At 48.8% G+C, this 13123-nt stretch overlaps 2 long non-coding RNA genes across 3 annotated transcripts in view; one reads left to right on the top strand and one right to left on the bottom strand.

Annotated features, from left to right (window-relative positions):
• The first annotated feature begins 357 nt into the window (after positions 1-357).
• Positions 358-13123, top strand: part of LOC142828088 (uncharacterized) — a 75866-nt gene continuing 63100 nt past the window's right edge. For both annotated transcript variants that reach the window (XR_012903054.1, XR_012903053.1), the window contains exon 1: positions 358-447. This is a non-coding gene — a long non-coding RNA (uncharacterized LOC142828088). The remainder of the gene's footprint in view (positions 448-13123) is intronic.
• LOC112545067 (uncharacterized) overlaps positions 2861-13123 on the bottom strand; it is a 40869-nt gene continuing 30606 nt past the window's right edge. Inside the window, exons 2-3 of the long non-coding RNA XR_012903055.1 lie at positions 11639-11860; positions 2861-4024 (exon numbers count right to left, since the gene is read on the bottom strand). This is a non-coding gene — a long non-coding RNA (uncharacterized LOC112545067). The remainder of the gene's footprint in view (positions 4025-11638; positions 11861-13123) is intronic.

Genomic DNA, 13123 nt, shown 5'->3' with positions numbered 1-13123 from the left:
CCCAACTGGAAGAGGACCCAATGGCCCAGCTGCCCAGGGCCTGTGCTAACCTCCCCTCCCAACCCAGCCTGTTCTGGTAGGTGGATGAGGATCATGAATTAGAAATGAAAAATTTGTGGTAAGTTGCCCTTCCTTCATTGATGAGATAAGGTGGAAGACCATGGTACTTTTCAGGTAAGTTTTCTGCTCCTTTCATGGACTTCCAGTCCCGTTTATCATGTGACCCTTCTGGTCACTCTCAAGCCCCCTATCAGGTGACCAGTTGCCTAGTTACCAACTCGGTCTGTTTTGCTGGGTGGCAGCCATGGTGACGTAGTGAAAATCGTGTCACAATTGTGACCTCTTTGAAATTTTCAGGGGGTTTCCTACTCCCACTGGCAGACTAGGGGACTTGCTAGAGAACTGTGTGATCTGAGCGGAGCAGTAGTTTGTAGATGGACAGTTACGGTAAGATGGGGTCAGTTGTGCCTCTCTTAGTGTTTTTAAGGGTGCAGCCTATTTTGTCTCAGTTCTTCCATTCTTGTGTTTTATTCTGAATTCTAAGAAACAGTCATGTTACATTGCAACCCTCCAGCAAGAGCATTTTACGGTGTATATCTAACTTCTCTGTGCATGTGCCATGAAACTTAATAGCCAGTTTATTGACCTCCATAGAGTACCTCCATTTGCTTAGAAGACCATCAAAGTGTAATGGCCCACCACAGTTAATCCTGTGTCAATACCAGCATTCCCTGTAAACTATGCGCTTGGGCAGCTACCCGGGAGAGATTCAAGTGCCACCCAGCTGATAATCAGAGCCAGCGGCATGTGTTTCTATTGGTGGTGCACATCCACAGATGCCGCCGTGCATCTAACAAAATTCATTCCACACATAGATCAGGAGGAAAAAATAGAGGGACCATTGATTGAAATTTCAGACTACCTGTCAGGTAAAAAGACAGCAAAGGGCACAGATGAGCCCTGCAGTAGAAACGGAGCTGATAGTTTGCAATAGATCCTGGCAGAGTTCATAACGCCAGTCAGAATTCATAGGCAGGAAGACAGATTGATTCCCCAAATTACTGCAAGCAATGCCTGGAGTCCCCAGCTAGCAACGGTGAATAATAGTTTCCTCTCTGCTGGTAATAGCAAAGGTGTGGCGGAACAAATTGCCCAGAACACTTGAATAATCAGAAAGCATCAATTATCTTGTTCATCGGCACTGCCGATTAATCGTGCGAATCTTAGGATTCCTGTTTACAAGATTAAAATAACCTCTCGCAAAGCTTTGTGGCGCACAGCATTTCTAGATAGCGCCAGGCACCCGAATAGAAGACATCTGCTATGCACATGCGGGCCAGGTAGGGGCTTACTTCTGACCAATTTTCATATGGTTTGTACAAATCAGCACTAACATGCCCCAACAGAGAAGCAGCAGCTAGTTCCTGGGTAGCTTCACGTTTTAAGCCTCGCACTTTTATGCCGCTAGCTAGAACATATGCTTGCCTTGACCAGACTGAGGGTATGTCTACACTACAAAGTTAATTCGAACTAATGGACGTTAGTTCGAATTAACTTTGATAGGCGCTACACTAGTGCTCCGCTAGTTCGAACTTAATTCGAACTAGCGGAGCGCTTAGTTCGAACTAGGTAAACCTCATTTTACGAGGACTAAGCCTAGTTCGAACTTACTAGTTCGAATTAAGGGGTGTGTAGCCCCTTAATTCGAACTAGTGGGAGGCTAGCCCTCCCCAGCTTTCCCTGGTGGCCACTCTGGCCAACACCAGGGAAACTCTATTGCCCCCCTCCTGGCCTCGGACCCCTTAAAGGGGCACGGGCTGGCTACGGTGCCCGTGCCAGGTGCAAGCCTGCCAGCACCCAGCTAGCAGACCCTGCACCTGGCACGGCTCAAGCCAGCCACCCGATGCCCCCCAGCCCTCCCCCTCTTCCCAGGACCAGGCTGGCGGCTCCCGGGAGCTTGCCTGGGACCGCAAGAGGCGGGCACCCGCCTGGTCTAGTGCAGACATCGTGGACCTCGTCCACGACCTCCGCACTAGGCACAGGAAAGTGGCCGTCTAGGGCAGGAGAGCTGCCAGCCTGACCACCCAGGAGCAGGTGTGCATGAAAATCAAGGTGGTCCACTGAGACCCCCGACCCTGAACCCTGAGCTTACAATGGCCGTACTGGATCAGACCAAAGGTCCATCTAGCCCAGTAGCCTGTCTGCCGACAGCGGCCAACCCTAGGGACCCTGGAGGGGATGGACCGAAGACAGTGACCAAGCCATTTGTCTCGTGCCATCCCTCTCCAGCCTTCCACAAACTGTGGGCAGGGACACCACTCCTACCCCCTGGCTAATACCACTCCATGGACCCAACCTCCATCACTTTATCTCACTTCTCTTTAAACTCTGTTCTAGTTCTAGCCTTCACAGCCTCCTGCAGCAAGGAGTTCCACAGGTTGACTATTTGCTTTGTAAAGAACAACTTTCTGTTACTAGTTTGAAGCCTGCTACCCATTCCTTTCCTTTGGTGTCCTCTAGTCCTTCTTTATGGGAACTAATGAAGAACTTTTCTTGATGCACCCTCTCCACCCCACTCATGCTTTTATAGACCTCTATCATATCCCCCCTCAGTCTCCTCTTTTCTAAGCTGAGAAGTCCCAGTCTCTTTAGTCTCTCTTCATATGGGACCTGTTCCAAACCTCTGATCATTGTAGTTGCCCTCCCCTCTCCCAGCCTCTCTCTTCCTCTCTTCCACCTCCTTTTCCCAGTCTCCCCGAGTTTTGTTCAATAAAGAGAGATTCTATTTTTGACCACACGTTTTCTTTATTTTATACATCAGGAAGGGGGGCTAGGGAAGGGTAAGTGGAAGGAGGTGAGGGAGGAATGGGGTACGAGCCCCTGATGGGGAGGACTGGGCTTGCTCTGCGGGCTTCTGGGGGTGGAAGCTCTCCTGCAGCCCCCCAATTACCCCCTCTCCCCAGATGGCAGCCTGCGGCAAGTGTAGCCGGTCTGATGGCTGAGTGCTGTGATGTGCCCAGTGTGGGCACTCAGGGCACTCCAAGACAGGACTGCTTTGCAAGTGGGGCACCCCTGAGAACTGTCTGTCCGGGGTGGGGGTCGGGTCCCTTTAAGCACAGCCCTTGGCTAGCCTGAGGCAGCAGCTCCACGCTCTAAGTCCTCATCTGATGCCCTGCCGGCACTGCTTCCGGCCAGCCTTAACCCCGGTTTGAGGGTCCACTTAATGTGGACATGCTAGTTCGAATTAGCAAAACGCTAATTCGAACTAGTTTTTTAGTCTGGATGCGTTAGTTTAAATTAGCTTAGTTCGAATTAACTAATTCGAACTAAGTTAGTTCGAATTAGCGCTGTAGTGTAGACATACCCTGAGTGAGTAATGACAGTGATTTTGCAGCTAACGGGTTTTAAGCAGCCACCCAAGAGAACTGCAAATGTTTGGTCCCCAGATTTTTTTTTTTTTAATTGGAAAGATTTTCCTTCATGTTAGGTTAATAGGAGTCAGACTTGTATGGCTGCTGTCTGTTACCACAGCAGAACATAACTGATGGAAGAGCATAGTGTAGGATTCCTGGCAATGCTACTGACCTGCAGGGAGACCCTGTCCTCTGACATAAGAAGCCAAGGACATGCTGCATGGAGACAAAGGTAAAAGAGCAGGGCTGGGTTCTCTGCTGCCCTGCCCCTGGGGTTCCGCTTTGCCCCTGTGGGAATGTAAGGCAGAGGTGGGTGAAGAACGGTGCCCATATAGAACAGTGCAAAGGGAATGTCAAATGCTCAGCAACAGAGAATCAAGCTGGATGAGTGTTTTGCATGGAAAGGCCGGACCGGAGCCAAAGCTGCTGCTAATTGTCAGGGACAATTAGGGGAAAGGGACAACAATCAAGTCAGTGGAGTTACACCAGCAGAAGGTCTATCCCGTTGTCTCCAGTATGTTTCCTCTCTCGATAATACTGTGCCCACGCAGGTCTTGTTCCTCACTCAGTGGCCATGGGATAAGAGGGAAGGTCCTTTCTTGGATTGAGAACTGGTTAAAAGACAGGAAACAAAGGGTAGGAATAAATGGTAAATTTTCAGAGTGGAGAGGGGTAACTAGTGGTGTACCCCAAGGGTCAGTCCTGGGACCAGTCCTTTTCAACTTATTCATAAATGATCTGGAGAAAGGGGTAAGCAGTGAGGTGGGAAAGTTTGCAGATGATACAAAACTGTTTAGGATAGTCAAGACAGAAGCAGACTGTGAGGGACTCCAAGAAGATCTCACCAAACTGAGTGATTGGGCAACAAAATGGCAAATGAAATTTAATGTGGATAAGTGTAAAGTAATGCACATCGGGAAAAATAACCCCAACTATACGTACAGTATGATGGGGGCTAATTTGGCTACGACAAATCAAGAAAGAGATCTTGGAGTTATTGTGGACAGTTCTCTGAAAACTTCCACGCAGTGTGCAGCGGCGGTCAAAAAGGCAAATAGGATGCTAGGAATTATTAAGAAAGGGATAGAAAATAAGACCCAGAATATCTTACTGCCCCTGTATAAAACTATGATACGCCCACATCTTGAATACTGTGTACAAATGTGGTCTCCTCACCTCAAAAAAGATATTTTGGCCTTGGAAAGGGTTCAGAAAAGGGCAACTAAAATGATTAGGGGTTTGGAATGGGTCCCATATGAGGAGAGGTTAAAGCGACTGGGACTTTTCAGTTTAGAAAAGAGGAGACTGAGGGGAGATATGATAGAGGTCTATAAAATCATGAGTGGTGTGGAGAGGGCTGATAAAGAAAAGTTATTTATGAGTTCCCATAATAGAAGAACTAGAGGACACCAAATGAAATTAATGGGTAGCAGGTTTAAAACTAATAAAAGAAAGTTCTTCTTCACACAGCGTGTAGTCAACCTGTGGAACTCCTTGCAGAGGAGGCTGTGAAGGCTAGGACTATAATAGAGTTTAAAGAGAAGCTGGATAAATTCATGGAGGTTAGGTCCATAAAAGGCTATTAGCCTGGGGATAAAATGGTGTCCTTGGCCTCTGTTTGTCAGAGGCTGGAGAGGGATGGCAGGAGACAAATCGCTTGATCATTGTCTTCGGTCCACCCTCTCTGGGGCACCTGGTGCTGGCCACTGTCGGCAGACAGGATACTGGGCTAGATGGACCTTTGGTCTGACCCAGTACGGCCGTTCTTATGTTCTTATGTTAGTGCTGAATGCCCCCTAATTATATAGGACTGCTCACACCTTTGAGTGATATAGCACCATTTGTTGCGGGAAATCTATGTTCAGCGCCCAGGGATCTCCCACCCATCTCACACTGGGGGGGTGGAACGTGGCAGCCATTCTATGCCAGCAATGCCATTCCTGAGGGAGGAGTGAAGAACAACATAACTTGGCCTTGTCTGTCTGTACTACCACGGGCTGTCAGTTGAAGTTACGTGACTCACGTAGCAGAAGTCAGTGTGCTTAGGGCTGCTTACCACGGTATCTTTACAGCGGCAAGCTGACAACTGATGCTCTCCTGTTGACTCAGCTCACTCTTCTTGTGTTGGTGGAGTACCGAGTCGACGGGAGAGCGCTCAGTGGTCGATTTATCACGTCTATGCCAGACATGACAAATCGACCCCTGCTGCATCGATCACTGCCTGAGAGACAGAGGGACTCTGTGTCATTCGTGGTGCAGAATTGCTCTTGTGGCATCTATTAGAGAGAGGCCATAATGGTATTCTCTGTGCACCAGAGCTTCCAAAAGGAGGTGTCCAGGGCTGATTGTGCCAACCCTGCTCTGTTTTTGGGTTGGGGGAATTTCCTGAGCCCTCTTTCTAGCCACATGTAAGAATTTGGATGGGCAAAGAATCTCTTCCAGCGTTTGGCAGCCACCACAAAAACTATTAATGAAAGTGGGAAAGGAGAGGGTCACATTCAAACTACCGTTTACTTACTGAACCTGGGCTAAAGTAAGAAGTAACCTACCCTTTGTTCCTGTGAGGAACCTGGCTCTATCTCCAGGCAAACTGGTGCCCGGTGGGCAGATCCCACTGTAACCCGCTTAGTCCGTCAAAAGGCCTGGGTTAGGTTAAGGGCCGGCAGCTACGAAAACACCCATCTTGCTATGGCACGTAGGGCTGTTGCTTACGCACTGCTCCAGTCAGCAAAGCAATTAGCCTGACCTTACAAGTGCTAATAGAAACAACCCCAGCCAGAGGAAATAGCTTGCATTTGCTGGGCTCCGGATCCATTGAAGTCTTGTGTAACAGGGGCAGAGAAGCCAAGCCTGGGAAGGAGATACACCGAACCAAAAAGACAGACTGGGTGGCTGTATGAACAGCAACAGCCTCACCCCGTCACGGGGACTGCCATCTTCCTTTGGAGTGGCATGGCTCTTCTTTCCATTGCTAGCCTGGGCAACATGGGGTAGGTCAGCAAAAGAGTTTTGGAAAGCCCATCTCCACACACAGAGCCACCCCCTCCCAGCTGGGGGCTGGGCTGAGGGAGGTGCAGCAAGACCATTCCTTGGGGCATTCCTATGCTGAAATGACATTTTACATGTGAAATGAAGGAGGGGCTAGTGGTTAGAGCCCGGTCCTAGGACTCAGCAGACCAGCGTGCAAATGCTGGTGCTGCCACACAGTCCCTGCGTGACCTGGGATAAGCCACTTAGCTTCTCTGTGCCTCAGGTCCCCTCTGTGAAATGGGGGTAATAGCACTACTCTTCTTCCCGGCAGGAGCTGAGGGTGAGAGGATACATTTAGCAATGACTGCGAGGTGCAGGGCCTCCAATGGACCTACAAGCTGCTGCTGCTCCGACTGGTTTCTGGCCTGCCACCAACGTTCTAAAAGTGCCCACCACCAGGGCCAATTTGTGGGGCCCTACACAAGTTACCTGAGGCCGCCCGGCTCCCCTTCCCTCCATCTGGTTTCTGCCAGGACTTGGGGCTTCCCAGCGCTTCCATTACACCTGCCCTGTCCCCCACACGACTCCTGCCATGGCTCAGGGCTTCCCTTGTGAGGCAGGGAGAAGACAGCCCTGCCGTTGGTGGCCAAGAGAACAGCTGGGAGGAGGGGCTGGACCACAGAAGGACCAGGGTCGTCCATAGACACACCAGCACACATGGCCACATAGGGGCACCCGAAATCTGGTGCCCCACATTTTCAGGTGCCGCATATGCTGTGCATGCCTAAGGACGGCCATGCCAGCACACTCCCAGCATTCCCTGTTTTCAGATCCCTCTGTGTTGTGGGCATCCGTCTTCAGACACAATGCCCACTGGTGCAAAGAGCGAGCTGTGTCCGAAAACTGGCTAGCTCAGAGGTGGGCGGGGGGGCGGAAAGAGTCTTAAACAACATCAGGGGAATTGTCAAAACTGTGGGGAGGCAGTAGAGAATTTCTGAAAGTTTGCTCCTTCTGCTGACTGCAGGAGTTGCCTAAAGCTAACCAAGCATTTGTCATCCAGCCAGCGCTGGCTCCCCCAGGGGCGATCCTCAGAACTGTTCTGGGGCATGTAGCAGGAGGCTGAGCAAAGTCCCCGTGGTGATGTGAGGAGCACACGTAGATCCAGGAGACGGAGAGAGAATCGCTGAAATGCAGCCAGCACTTGGGTCAGTACCAACAGCTCATCCCATCCGCCATATGCCTGCCCAGAAGGGAAGCAGTGCAGAGGAAGGGGACGATGGCAACAGACTCACAACCCTTACCTGAAAAGAAAGTGCTAGACTACAGTGGGAAAGATCAACTGCCAGCAGCACGTTGGACCAGCGAGCGTCATATTGGACCAGTGTCACGGCGAGGTCTGGTCTGGGATTGTTATGTGACAATGGGGTGGGGACAAGTTGCTCTGTATGAAATGGGGCAGATCCCGTTGAAAATGCACAAACAGTAACCCAGGACAGCACTGACTGAATGATGCTCAGCTTCCTACGTTTACGAGACACCAACGCTCCATTGCGGGGCGCGCATCACCGGCCACGCATGCCCTGCAGCCAATTAAAAAGATGGGGCCTCTTCCTGTTCTACCTAGTGCGCTAAAAGATTCCTTGGATGCCCCAGGAACGGGCGTGTCCCAGCAATGAGAGCTGGGCTAAGATCAGAAGGAAAATTGGTTACTTTAACTATCTCAGAAGGGGAGTTAATGGCTTGGCACATGGCTCCTGGGCAGAACAATGCGCCCACCTGACCAATGGGTGCAGGAGGAGGTGTAACTGAGGGGGAAACAAGGGTCTCTCATTAGCTACAGGCAAATCAATGAAAATGGAGACCTGACTATGCTGGATAACAACCATCTGGGTTGAGGTATGTATAATCAAATTAACCCCTAATGAGCTAAATCCTCAGGCACTTCCATCAACATCTCCAAGGCTCATGAATGCCCCTCCCTCATGCCCACTGCAAGTACGTCTCATTGACAGCAGAGAGACAGGGTGCCAGGGTGAAGCGTGTACTTCTGCCTTAAAGGCCCAGACACAAATGGCCCACAGCCTGTACAGGATGTCACGCCATCCCCCTATGGTCCTCCCTTTAAACACAGAGATGATTCAGATTCGAACTTGGGTTTTGAATCTGCTCAGCCATTGGTCTCAACAAAATCTTGCAGCATTGAGTTCCACAGGTCAAGCATGTATTGAGTAAAAACAAATGTACATACTCATAAAATTTTAAATCTGTGCTTTTCCCTTTGGCATTCATTGTTTCTATATTGAGAGTCAGGCTGAATAGAAATGCTTGCTCTATTATCAACAGACTATTTGGTTCTTATTTCTCTTCTTTCTAAGGAGAAACAATCCCCAGTCTTTTCAATCTGTTTTCACATGGAAGTATTTCCATTTTTCTAATCACCTGTCTCAAGACACTCTTATTTCTGCTGTATCCTTTTAGAGCGAGAGACCTGAAAACAGTATTCTACATGGGTGCTTAGGATCAGTTGTATATTGGCAATAATATTTTCAGCATCATTCTCTGTTAGGTCTGGACAAAAGTTCTCTCAAAATTATTGATAGAAAAGTGTATTTCTGGCTAAACTACACCGTTCACACAAAATGGCTGCTTTCCACAGAAAATTTCAATTTTTCATCCATCAGCTGAACAGCCAAACTCTGAAGTTTTTCTAATCTGAAATGGCACTGAAGTCACTCATGGGAGTTGTAGTGTGGATGCCTCATGCTCTCATTTTTCTTCTATGGGCCAGGCTCCTCAGCCAGACTTCATCTCCCAGAGTGCACTGTGTTCATGTAACTGCCATAATGCATCACCTCCTGCCTGCAAAGGGACAGACTTTGGTGCATTGTGGGAAATATAGACCAGCCAGGGAGGTTGGCTAATAGAGAATAGGAGCATGCATCATGTGAACTACAATAGCCCTAAGACTCCATAGCTGCGTTTCAGAATGAAAATAGTTCAGGGTTTAGCTGAAACATTTTGAATTTCAATTTTTAGTGGAATAACCTAATATTTTAGTGGAAAAACTCAAACTTGTCTGAAAAAAAAGCAAAATTTTCCCCATTAGCTCTATTTATCCTGTTCTTTATGCATCCTACATTTTCTAGGTTTGGTTGGTATATTGGCTTTTTTTTTTTTTCCATCACTGAGCATTTGAGCTGAAGCCTTCTGGTTTTCCAAATCTCCAGGGTTCCTTAAGCTCCTCCTTCACGGTATCCGCACAACAACTTTAAAACATATATTCCTATGAATAGTGCCACAAACAAGTGCACTGGAACGAATCTTCATAGAAATCGCATATTTTAAAATAATTATGGAAGGGGAGTGTTTTCAGCAAACTAATTTTTCTTTCATAAATCACAAGTCTTCACACAGAAAACTCAATTCTAAGCGGTACACTTAGCCAATCAGAAACAAGAAAGAAGAGCATGTGACCCACAGGCTGTGTCTAGACTACATGCCTCTGTCGTCAGAGGCATGTAGATTAGACACATAGGCAAAGGCAAATGAAGCCGCGATTTAAATGATCACGGCTTCATTTAAATTTACATGGCTGCCGCGCTGAGCCGACAAACAGCTGATCAGCTGTTTGTCCGCTCAGCGCGCTAGTCTGGACGCTCCCCTGCCGACATCAAAGCCCTTTGTCGGCAGCCCCGTTATTCCTCGTGGGATGAGGTTTACCGGGGCTGCCAACAAAGGGCTTTGATGTCGGCAGGGGAGCGTCCAGACTAGCGCGCTGAGCGGACAAACAGCTGATCAGCTGTTTGTCAGCTCAGCGCGGCAGCCATGTAAATTTAAATGAAGCTGCGATCATTTAAATCATGGCTTCATTTGCCTTTGCCAAAACAACAAATCTACATGGCTCCGTCGACGGAGCCATGTAGTTTAGACCTACCCACACAGTCCAATTAAGACAGCCTGAATTTCAAGTCGTGGATATTTGTAATAATCATCACAGGAGTAAGCTGTAGACTTACAGCTTTGCAGAAATAATTCGGTGAATAACACTGCTTACAGGAAAAGAGGCATAGGTCATTGGCTTTATCATTTGATGCAAATGATGCACTCAACTCATAAAAAGCCATGCTTGTGAAACTCCTGGGATAGTTGTGTGTGAATGGATATGAAAAGCTGAGTGGGTAATTGTAAACACAAGCTATTCCATGCTGTGGTTTCTTACGCTGGTTTGGAGTTTTGGGTCTCACTTTTCCTATCTACAATCAAAAACACTGTAGAGGAAACATGAAGATTAAATGATTTATATAAAAAATCTATTCATGAAAACTGGCTGTAAGATCTTGGTAGTAGAGGAAGAACACTACTCTGTTTTGCAGAGATATGTCTGTTCCTGATGCCTGGTAACACTTACAATACAGTTCCTTTGAGATCTCATCTAAGTCCTCCTCACTGGAGGTATGGGCAATTGGAAGGTTGGTGGGGAGAAAAATTATGTCTTATTTATTATACCTTTACCCACAATCCTTCCTTTCATTCAGTGACCTCAGATATGTCAAGTAACCTTTTGCCCAGCTCTTCTGATTGGCTGTTTTAAAAACTCTCTTAACCTTAAGCTCCACCCCGCAACGCCATGTGCAAAGACACCTAATGCCCAAGCCAAGTGCTGCCGAAATCAATGAGAATCTTTGGATCAAGGACAGTTGGAATACGATCAGGCCATTATTTGGTTCAAAAGACCTTTCCATTTTTATGTGGGGTTGCTGCAGCACCTTTTTATCGGAGGGCAATACACTGAATTGCCCTTCCAGTAGATTCAGGTAGTTAGATAACAAAGGATTTTCAGGAGTTTGCTTAAGAGAAGCAGCTCATCCCATGTCTGCTCCCATCAGCCCTTGCCAGGAGGAAGGGTTTAAGCTTGTTCTCTTTCCTTGATGAAACCCACCCGCTGTTGCTATCTTGGGGGCTGTTTTGCCAGGAGGCAAAGCAGGAGCTAAAGTGCATGCAGAGCGCCAGGGTGCTCAAGCATTTTAAGCACCGGGCTGCCTCACCTGCTCAGAGCAGCTCTGGGGACCAAGCTCCCTGGTGTCTTGTGGACATTAGCGAAACTGGGGGTAGCCTGCGGGGAGGGAGGGACTCTCCTGCAGCTGTGTCCCAGCATCACAAAGACTCAGCCCTAGAACTAAATCGCAATGAACAGTTCAGCTCTTAGATCCCCTCCAAAGGCTCCTCAGTGGCTGAGCCTTTCCGCTAACGCTTACCTCCTTCCTTTTGAGCAAAGCTCTTGGGCTGGGATTTCCGAAAGAGCCTTAAGAAGGGAAGTTCCCACGCCCCATGGGACCTGGGCACCCACTTGAGAAACCCGGCTTTCTCCTGGGCTCCACACAAACGCCAAGTGATGCGGATGCGGAAGGGTTTTGCTGAACCACGCGGACACCTGAAGGAGAGCCATAGTGAGGCTCTGCGATGTCCTCATCATTGGCCTGAAAGAGTAGAAAGTAAGAGTATTAAGAGCGGCCACACTGGGTCAAGAAAAGTGGCCCACCCACCCGCCCAGTGTCCTGTCTTCCAGAGCCCAGTGCCAGGTGCTTGTTCAGAGGGAACGAACAGAAGCGGCTGTAGGGCTGATGGCCTCGGCGGGGTGGGGGACTTGCTCTGTGCCCCTAGTAGGGGCAGAGCCTCAGTTTAGGGTTGCCCGGTGTCTGGTGTTGACCCGGACAGTCTGGTATTTTTGCCTCCAGCCAGTAAAAAAATTCAGAAAATACTGGACACCTAAAATTTCGGGTATTTTCTGATTTTTTCCCGGCTAGGAGGTGAAAATCCCGGGTGCTTACCTGGTTCCGCAGAGGAGCTGTCTGGCCTGGAGCAGGAAGACAATTTGGCAGATGGCTGCCGGCAGCATGTTAGGGCCAAAAAGCCTCAAAAGCATTTCTTAAAGGGGCCATGCTGGGTTTTTTTTTTTTTTTTTTTGCTGAACAACATTGGTCTCTTCCCCTACCCCTTTTTTTTTTTTCAACAGAATTTTTTTCCCCAGTTGGTTTTTTTTGAGGTGTTTGGTATTTTTGGTTAAACCATCTGGCAACCCTACCTCAGTTGGAAAGGGTGGGACGGGAGGCAGCCAGCACTCAGCACCTCCCAGACTGCGGTCCCTCCCCCCCCCTCCGCCGGCCTCAGCGCTGCCTAGAGCGCACCTCATGGCACTAAGCCAGCAACTGAAAGGGCACAGGGTTCCAGCCACCGCCATTGCCGCAGTAGCGATGGCCGAGAGCTCAGGGTCCCGGGGCAATTGCTCCCCACCCCCACCCGTCCCATTGGTAGGCCTGAGAACAGATAATCATCAAGCGCTCCGTCCCCTGTCACTCAGTCAGTGCTTTTGCAGCCACTCGGCCATGGGGGTAACATTTGAAAATGCAGCATTCAGATTTCTGGCTATTTCCAGGCTTGTGACTAGGATAAAGGCCAAACCAGAGAATTTGCCAGACTGTAGGAGGTCAACATTGTCTAGCAGCATTAGCCACACGCCCACTGCTTCCTGGGCTCTTAGGGGCAAATTAGGGGTAAGTAAATCATTTAGGGGTAAATTAGAGCTAAGTAACAGCACAAAACACAGAGGCTGTGTCTAGACTACATGCCTCTGTCGGCAGAGGCATGTAGATTAGACACATAGGCAAAGGCAAATGAAGCCGCGATTTAAATGATCGCGGCTTCATTTAAATTTACATGGCTGCCGCGCTGAGCCGACAAAC

Source organism: Pelodiscus sinensis, chromosome 3 (genome assembly GCF_049634645.1).
Source record: "Pelodiscus sinensis isolate JC-2024 chromosome 3, ASM4963464v1, whole genome shotgun sequence".
NCBI classification, from domain to species: Eukaryota; Metazoa; Chordata; order Testudines; family Trionychidae; genus Pelodiscus; species Pelodiscus sinensis.
The sequence above is the reverse complement of the archived record's forward strand: the minus strand, read 5'-3'. Positions and strand labels throughout refer to the sequence as shown.